Source organism: Oryzias latipes, chromosome 14, assembly GCF_002234675.1.
Source record: "Oryzias latipes chromosome 14, ASM223467v1".
Taxonomy (NCBI): Eukaryota; Metazoa; Chordata; class Actinopteri; order Beloniformes; family Adrianichthyidae; genus Oryzias; species Oryzias latipes.
In genome coordinates, this window is record NC_019872.2 from 6,625,363 (window position 1) to 6,635,108 (window position 9,746).

The following is a 9,746-nucleotide window of genomic DNA, read 5'->3' on the forward strand; positions in this document are numbered from 1 at the left end:
ATTATTGTCCAGTAAAGAAAAGTTGTGCATTTCTAAAACAGAAACAAAAAGGAAATCTAAACTTTGTGTTACTGTACTATCGGGTATCTGCATCGGCCGGAAAATTATATGGACCCATCCCTAATTTTTTAGACAGTATCTTTTTACCTGTTCCTAATTCATAACGACTTGAATAAAGGAATACTCACTCATTTATGTAATTTTAAGCACAAAAAGCTTTACATATGCCCTCCATCATGATAAAAATGAACATGTTAAAAACACACAAAACAACACGATTTTCATTCAAATGGGTCTTTAACCGACAACTCAACAACATCGTTTGAGATTTAGCAGAGAGGAAGATCCATCAGAGACTTTCAAAGCAGAGTTTTGCTTAGTCGAATAATCTTTTTTTTCAGTATAGAGCACATTCTGGAAATCTGATTCAGTGGAATATATTTACACTGACTTGAACTAACCTCGTTTTTAGGTTGGTACAACTCTGAAACGTTGAATAAATGATTTAAAAAATCTTTAACACAAAGTAATTTTGAAAAAGCAATGGTTCTAAAATTTCTTCAATCTTAAAATTTATATAATTAAACACTGAGAAATATTATTCTTTCCACAGTGATGTGAAAATACTACAATGGCTGAGCTTTTTTTAGGCAACCTCCATCCTGAGAATCAGAACGCCTACCCTCACCACGCAGCCTCCTCTAAAGATTAACATGATGGCTTATGTGCTGATAATTGCAATTTCCACTACCAGCCTCAACTACAAATCATTAACTTCTCCTGAACTGTAATACCCAGGTACGTTGGCAGCATCTTTTTATTGCCATTTTAAAACCTGTGACGTTACTGATCATCAGACTCAGTCTTTTCTTATAGTCATTATGGCTCCCAGCTCCTCCATCTGCCACAGTAGTTCATTTTGGGCCAATTGTTCTGGAGGCAGTAAAGCAGGGGTGTCAAACTCCAGGCCTCGAGGGCCGACCTCCTGCTGGTTTTTCAGAAATCCAGCCTCATCTGCTGTTGATTACCTGGATCAGGTGTGTTTAGCCAATAAGGAGCTTCAATGGCAGGTTGGTTAGAAAACATGCAGAACACCGGCCGTTGAAGTTTGACACCTGTGCAGTAAAGGGTTTTAACCTTGGGGCAGGACATGGAATGAAGGGAAGGTAAAAAGGATAGGTGTAGACAGCAGAAAAAAAACTGAAAGATTTCACAATGTGATGCACTTTGTGCATTAGCAACTTTGGAAAGTGACTCTTCCCGGAGAGATAAACTGAGTGTGGCTAGTAGACAAAGAAAACACTGACGTGATTGTACGGTTCATCTTTACTGTTATCTGATGCAATGCCACAGGGTAGATGATTCTCATTAAACTAGGATCTTTTGTAAACTGAGTGTGTTGGATTTGACATGAAATTAATATCCACTGACAGCAGGCTTATTTCACTCTAGATAGTAAATACTTCACTTTTAAACGGTTCAGAGAAAAGCAACACAAAGAGCTGAGGCCACAGGATATTTTAATTTTTAACTTTTTTCTTTTATTTAAAGAAATAATGTGAAATATACACCAGTGATCAATGTTTTTCCTTTTGCTAATAGTTCACTTATGGCATCAAGGTGATAAAACCATTAACGCTCCGATTACACAAACACTTGAAACCTTTGCCCCCAGACAAGTCAGTCAGACAGCTGTAAATGCCTTCTTTTTATTAAGAAACTTAACAGCAATATCAGCGGGCAGTTTCCCGGCTGAGGTCTGAGTGACAACCCTTCACCTACACATTTTCATCAGGAGTCATCTGAATCCTTAGAGCAGATCATCATGAACCTGCTTCTTCTCCATTTGTCTCGAAAAGCAGACAGAACTCTAACTTCTATTTTATCAGTGATGGTTAAAATGAAACAGAACATCAATCGGGGACATTTCTGTGTGGAGTTATCATGTTCTCCCCGTGTATGCGTGGGTTTTTTCCGGGGTCTCCGGCTTCCTCCCACCGTCCAAAATAAACATGCTTCATAGGTTAATTGGTTAATTGGTCTAAACTGTCCCTAGGTGTGAGTGTGAGAGTGAATGGGTGCGTGATTGAGGACATTCTACCCTGCGACAGAGTGGCTAACTGTCCAGGGTGTCCCCTGCCATCGCCCACAAGTGGCCGGGATAGGCTCCGGCAGCCCCGTGACCCCGAAAGGGAAAAAAAGGAATAGAAAATGAATGAATTAATGAATGAATGGATTTTTGAAAAATAGAATCATTTGTTGTTCTTAGAAAAAGTCCTGCAATCAAAACTCCAAAAAATATCCCCACAATTTATGGTTTAACATTCAACTAAAAAAATAAAGGTAAAGTTTAGGGTGTATTTTTGAAAGCTTTTATGAGCAGGTTACTTGCACTGATACAAACATGTGTAATTTGAGATTGCAATAATATAGGTCCTATAGGGCAATACAATACAATGGGCGTGGGTCCATCAGGAAGACAGTTAAACATGCAGACATTCCAGCCTGTCTTCAGGGTTCGTGTATCAGCCATTGTTGACCTCTGACACCTATTCTACCTCTATGGCCATCTGTTATGCAAGACCGTTAAAGGTCTCCACCTTCAGCCGCTCTGACACCACATCACAATTACAGACGAGTTAGTGAAAGAACAAAGGTTTTCCTTTTTCTATGTTACAAACTGCCACAAGAAACAGCCCAGGAAACAAGACAAAAGTGTGCCGTAGACTAACTACTATCCGTCAATCAAGTGGACTACTCACTGCAAACATGCCTCTTGAACATATTGTGGAAAATAGCCCACAGAAGACTCCCCACAACATGTGGAATGTCAGTGGGAGGTGGGCACACATGCATAAGATCAGTTGTGGTGGTCACAGTTCTGGACAAACACGGGTATAGGCATCTTTCAAAGAGCTACACTGGTGCATTATTTAAGAAGATTTTTCCTATGTGGTAGTGTTGGTTCACTGCAGGGATGATTGTTTCTTTTCCAGGGTTGTGTTACGTTCACAATAGGCTCAGAAACGCGTGTTCAAGCGCGCACTTCCAATGAAAAGTCAATGTAAGCCCCCGTATATGGCCGTATAGGCTTCAGCATTCAATACTCTGGCATTCAAGCTTTGCTACACACATTTCTAAGACCGTTTTAGGGCTCTACGCATAAAACGCAAGGCCACTGAACGCGTCAAAAGTTAAACCACTTGGGGTGTACTCAGACTAGAAGAATCCGTTGGTCCAGATCAAGTCCTGAACCTTGCGTATACTCTGTATTTAGATTGCTGTTAAGTGGACTTTCATGGTCTGTACTAAACCTTGTAAACAAAACCACATAACCAAAGATCTCTTTGCTTATTGGTCAGGAATTACAAAAGTGGGGCAAAGCAACTAGAGGCAGAAATTATAAAATTCCTGAGCTTTGCAGTCCTGAAAATTTGTTTCCGATTATCTGGGGAAATTAACTTTAAGCGGACCAAATGTGTCCAGTCTGAATACACCCTTGAACTTTGACCAATCAGGGACCCTGATTTGGTAGAGACATATGGCTAGTGTCCTTTTCAAGACACAGAAGTGCCAACTGTTTGAAAATTGATCACTGAGAAAAAATCAAATTTTGTTTGTGCCCAGCCAGAATTATTGGACACCAAGTCTTTTATTTTTCAGAATAGAGTTGTGAAAAAAAAACCTTGAGCAAGATTTGTGAGATTTGCAAAGTTTCAATATTTCGCTCCAAGCCTCTTCCAACTGTGAGTACACACACTAGTATCAAATGACGACAGCCCAGTGTGGACATTGTATGCCAAAAACGCCTGCAAGAATGCCCGTTTAGCCTGTTCACATGTCTGGTGTGTATGTAGCATAATAGTTGGCAACACAGCATTGTGACAAAATCAAGATACTTGACTAAAAAGCAAACTTTGCAAAACCGTTAGCATGGAGGTAAACAGTAAATTAATACTCTCCAGATTGTTTTCCGTCACATCCTTCACATGATGGACTGCTGAGTTTCCTTTTCAAAGTTCTCGTTTCCATTGTTTGATACCTAACCCCCATTGTTCTGCCTGTGTTGTATTCTGTAACTCTCTAATCCTTCAAGAAGCTGTAACTTGAATATGAAAGCTGCCTTTTCCCCTCTTTCTACACTATCAAATGATCAACCCGGATTTTCTTATCAGTGTTTGATGTGACTATCAAACTGCCATGATGTAATGCATTGTAGGGCTGACAAAACACTGTTGTGTAGCCATGTCAACACTCTAAAGTGTATATTAACCAATTTAACCACCTTTTCAGGGACATTCATGCCAAAATAATCCAACACCACATGACTGCAAATATGTTGATCAATATCGCCAAATCAAATCTAATAGTTTTGATGGAAGAACATCAAAAAGTCTTTTTGCATTTTCTCCAGAGGTTTTTCACTAACTTTATCTTTTTATAAAAACAGATAAAATTGCTCTCAGCTTGTGAACACTTATTTTGATTAGGTGTTGTCACTAATTATAGTAATCAGTCTGAGTAAAACGTATCAACCTAAGAAAAAAAATGACCCGTGCCTATATCTGTTTCTTTCCATCACAAAAGAAAGACATATCCGTTTTCATGGAAGTCATCATGCAGTTTGCGAGAGGATAGGGTGGAGTTACAGAAAACCTCCAGGACCTTACAGGAAAACCAGAACAATAAGAGTAAAACTAAAAGAAACTATGACACCTACTTGTTGAAGCTACTCTGTTAAGATGTAAGTAATGTCACACGGATTGTTAATAATCTGATTATGGTAGCACTTACTTCATTTGTGTCTGTGTGTAATCCCATTTTATTTGTGTTAGTCATGCTGTCATGTATGTGGCATTCCTCCAATAGTCATTCATTCTATAGGCTGAGTTACACTAGTTTACAGAAACCGTGTCTATCTGAATACATTTATGTGCATCATTCTGGTACAATACAAGCTAATCCTTCAAAGTATGTCCAATCTAAAAAATAAAAAAAACAGACAGATTAGTTTGTGGTTACCAGATGTGGCGTTGACAAGGGAGTGCCGGTGAAATCACACAGCTTTCACGCAGCGGTCATCATATACCTCCAGATTAAAGAGAAGGGCTGATTAAAGAGAACAATGCAGCAGCCTGTTGTTTACTCACACAGGATTGTGGAATCAGCTGCACTGTCTGGAGGAACGCTGTGTCGCAGCAGTTAGGTTCAGGGATTCACACAGCACCTGTTCGGCCTCTGTTACGACCTCACAGAAAGAACAGTGCAGAGGCACGACGATGGGAGGAAAATTTGCTGCTTTGTTTCATGAAAGCGGCGTTTTCAGTATACAGACCCTATGAACAGATTTACACGGATTGGAAAAAACCATTCACTGTATGTAAGAGCTGAACCGAGCAAGTTGCGGCATCACCAAGGAAAATGCTTGACTTTTAGCTTCAATTAAAGAAAGTCAATTCAGTCGCCATTTTATCGCGATGTGAATGTTGCCACGTTGGAGCCAGAAATTGTCACTAAGCAGTGATTGGTCCGAGTTGTTCTGAGACAGCATTGCTACAGCAACCACTCTCACCAATCAGGAGTGAGCTTGTTGAAGTCCACACCCCTACCATTTGAAAGCGGACTACACAAAATCTGTCGATCAAACGTTTTGACTACACGATCTGAGACTGCATACCATACTTTTTATGAGGAGTCTGATTGGTCAGTTTATAACTTGAATAACTTGCACTACAGAATCAACATTATGAAAAAAATTAGGAACAGTGAGAACATGTTAAAGAAAAATGGTAGCAGACCAAGACCATGGTTATTCTGACAAATACAATGACTGAGTAATAGCTGTTTATTTCTCTATAGAAGTGTATGGGCTTTTGGTTTCTTGGAACCAGCGGCACTTCCTATTTGGAACGTGAGGGGGGAGGGGTCACTCAGTACAGTTCCCATAACCAGAAAATGGAAATAACACTAAAACCCCAAACTTTCTAAATACAAAGTTAAAAAGGAAACAAATAACTACTATTCAATACAAACGTTTCATTAAACTGCAATGCACTATCAGATAAATTAAACTCTAAATTTATGCAACAAATTTGAACTGGTTCAATCTCAAAACCTGCAAGTCAATCAAAATGGGAGCAAGCATCTGATTGTTAAATAAAAAATTAGCAATTACTTTAGGTATTCATCTTTTTGGAAATCAGTAAATATGTCTCCAGAGGACACCAACAGAAATAATAGTCTGTGGTGATCCTATATCAACAAAACTTAAGTAATCCTTGAGGAGGTGGAGATATGGAAAGGTCACAGAAAGAATGTAAACACTTGGGTCACAACCCCTCACTTGCTCCAACAGTAAATCACCTCTTTTTATGTTCTCCTTTTCTAAATTAAAACTGTGGCCACATTGAATTTATGTATTTTTGTTTTCTGAATTCTCGTTTCTATTAGGAGAGCCAAAAAACAGACAAAAGGATAAAAAACAAGCGTGACATGATGGATTGTATTTTTACACTCCGGGTATGTTTACAAGTATTCCCCCCATCCCACACAACTCTTTGTATTTTAAAGGCTTTTCTTTTACTTGTTTACATCTCTTGTTTCACACGTTCCTTGTTCATCGTTCTTCCAATAAAAAGAAACTGAGCTTTTGCAGACACTCCCCCCTATATGTGATCCCCAAATGTGTGGAAATTCCACTCACTTTGGTGTTGTGGAAAGCACTGAGATTCCTATCTTCGTCTAATTTGATCAAAGCAGCTGTGTTGGCTTAGCTGCATTCTTGGTGCACGCATCTCTGAGCGTAAAAGCAAACATTATTCTGACACAAACATCAATTATGATCTGTGCATCTCTGTGCTTCCCTTTGGGATGGTAATGTGGGCCCATCGCCATATATTAGGATAGAGAGTAACCCCCTGACCAGCATCAGCACACACAGAGGCCCCAGTGTTCTCCTCTGCACCCACCATCTGACTGACGACCTGCATGAGTGCATCCCTCTCTGCCACAGCACAGAATGCCAGTGTCTGGTTTCCAAACCAGCAACCCTGCCACTGCCTTTTGTTCCCATTAAATAAAACATAGCCATAGTCATTTAGCAAAAAGCTAGCTCCCCCGTGCATAATTCACAAGCAGGTATCAATTGGAGTCAGGACTATGGGGTTAAACCGGGACAGTTTGTTGGCGCCTCTGTTTGTACAACACCTGATTATGACAACTGCAATTAAATGAGGTGATAACGGTAGTCAGAGCTACTTCTGCTCCCTAAAGGTTAGTAGACACCCAATTATGTAAAAAGTTACAATTATTTTAAGAACACATAGTCATATTTTAAAATAGACTACTTCTTGTTTTGCCAAACTTCGTTAAAATACATTGAAATAAAAGGCGCTAATAAACCAGTCATTACGTTGATGCTACACCAACGTTCTCTTCTATGTATCTTAGTAACAAAAAGCAAACTCACGGTTTGGGAGGACTGAGCACAGCGAAAAATGTAGCCGAACTCAAGGGCAAAACTTCACAAACTAAAACAACAACGAGAGGAAAACTTTATACTGTTTTTGATAAAACTATCGTGTGAATTTATTTACCAAAGACAAATAACAAAAAGGTGACCGTTGACAGCAAAAAGCTCGAGAAAAGCACTTCGATACAACGCACCTGCTGCTCACTATTTAACTTAACGGACCTACCGATTCCCGGTGACTTTGAAGGTTTCCGCTTGTACTCCTGCTTTCCGTTTCAGTCTTCTTCTTTTATTATTATTTTTTATAAACAAGTAAAAGTGCCACCCAAACGGAGCAAGCGGCTCTCTGTGGAGTGCAGCGTCCAGTAATAACCTTCCCTTTTCCTCTACTCGCAGCTAGCTTACCTTATTCCCGGGGGGGACAGAGGCGGATGAAAGGTAAGCGAGGCTTAAAGTGGCCAATCAGATACCGAGGGAGGCGGGACTTTTAGGAATGATCGCGATTTAATTGGTCAGTTTGTGCTAACGGCGAAATGGTGAAGAAATGAACTTTCCCTGTTTGGAGTCAGAAAAGTTTAACTTAAATTATGAAAGATGCAGACATAGAAGTTGTTGTTTTTAGTTTGAACTAATTAGAATAGGAAAAATTAGACAACTTAGTTTTATAAATTAAGTTTGAATTAATTTGAATTCATGAAGTCAATGTCTAAGGAGTACAAGGAAAAAAATTACAATTGCAAAGAATAGAAGGAAAAATGTGTTCAATCTACTAGTTTGAAAAAAACAGACAAAACGGATTTAGAAATATTTAAAATGTGTCAATGATCAATAAAACGTCAAGCACAGAAGTCACAAGAGGCAGGAAACCAAATATGCTGTAGAATGCACCCTTAAATGTCTACCCTCTCTTGCATGCACATTTTTGGATAAAGCATGCACTAAAAAGATCATCAGAAAGTACCTTGGTTACAACTTTACCACTTAAAACAGCCAAGAAAACAGAGAAGTATGAGTTATGTATTAACAAAACTATTTAACAAAAAATGTCTAAGAGGGTCTACACTTTCTGCATATCCCGTCAGGGGTTGCCACACCGAATCACTGATTCACACAGGTGGTTGGCAGAGATTTTTAGGCTGGATGCTCTCCCTGACACAACCGTGTATGTTATCCGGGCAAGGGACCAGCACAGGGGGACCCAGACTTGGGCCCCCTTCTGGCAGTAGCCCAAAGTACAATCAGCATAAACCTCTTCAAATGCTTTTGTGGTACACAGAACAGAATAGAGGTGATTTCTTTTGCTTTTGAAGTGAACAGCTGAGGTAAAATTTTCAATTGATCAGAGTTTATTTTTTTACTTTTTAACTGAGCGGCTGGATGCCTCAGTTGGCTGGTCCCCAGCCCGGCTAAAACACAGGGTTGTGTCAGGAAGAGCATCCAGCCTAGAAACCTCTGCCAAACCACCTATGCGACTCAGTGAAAGCAGATTGCTGTGGCGACCCCTGACGGGATATGCAGAAAGGTAAACGAGTCTCTTATAAACTGAAGGTGAATGAGTATTTATGTATTTATTCAGGGTCATGCAGATTTAAAAATAATGAAAACAACAGATATCATTGGAACATTTAGCCTTCCTCTATCTTTTTATTTTTTATTTTAAACAAAAGTCTCCCCCAGCTAATTATGTCCTCTACTACCATAATTGCTTACACAAACATAAACAAACGGATGGGCAGTATCAGCTCTTGTCCACATGGTGGCTTTTTTCAGGCTGAGAGGTTATTTTCTTCTTTACAGCAACCGCCACAATGTGGACTGTACTGCACTTTATTGCTGTAGACAATATCCCTAAGCATATTTTTTAATAACCAGCAAGAAATGTAAAATACTTTCCCTTTCAAAAATAAGTTTGATTTCACCTTCAATGCAAAAATGTGGAGACTCCATTCCATGAAAATATTATTGTGGTAATGGTACAGTCAACTTAAAGATTTAAGTTTCTGCTTTTGTTCTTAATGCAAATTCCTACAAAATATCCACTTTATGCACATTTAATTTGTTCTATTACATAGAATTTTGCTAACTTGATTCAGTACAATAAAAGCAAAAAAACAACAACTTTAAAATGGCCTCTATTTGATCACTAATATATTTTTGATAATTTAAATTAAATATGCAGTTTCCTCGCATTTATCCTACTTTTTCCACATCAAGTTGGTATAATTTTGCTCCGTGCTAATCAAGTTTGTTCATTTGTGCCTTAGAAAAATCTTTA

At 39.0% G+C, this 9,746-nt stretch overlaps 1 protein-coding gene across 1 annotated transcript in view; it reads right to left on the minus strand.

Annotated features, from left to right (window-relative positions):
* Nucleotides 1–7,894, minus strand: part of LOC101169477 (protein Shroom1) — a 36,010-nt gene extending 28,116 nt beyond the window's left edge. Inside the window, exon 1 of the mRNA XM_011483183.3 lies at nt 7,698–7,894. The gene's annotated coding sequence lies outside the window, so the exon portion shown is untranslated. The remainder of the gene's footprint in view (nt 1–7,697) is intronic.
* Between the last annotated feature and the right edge of the window lie 1,852 nt (nt 7,895–9,746).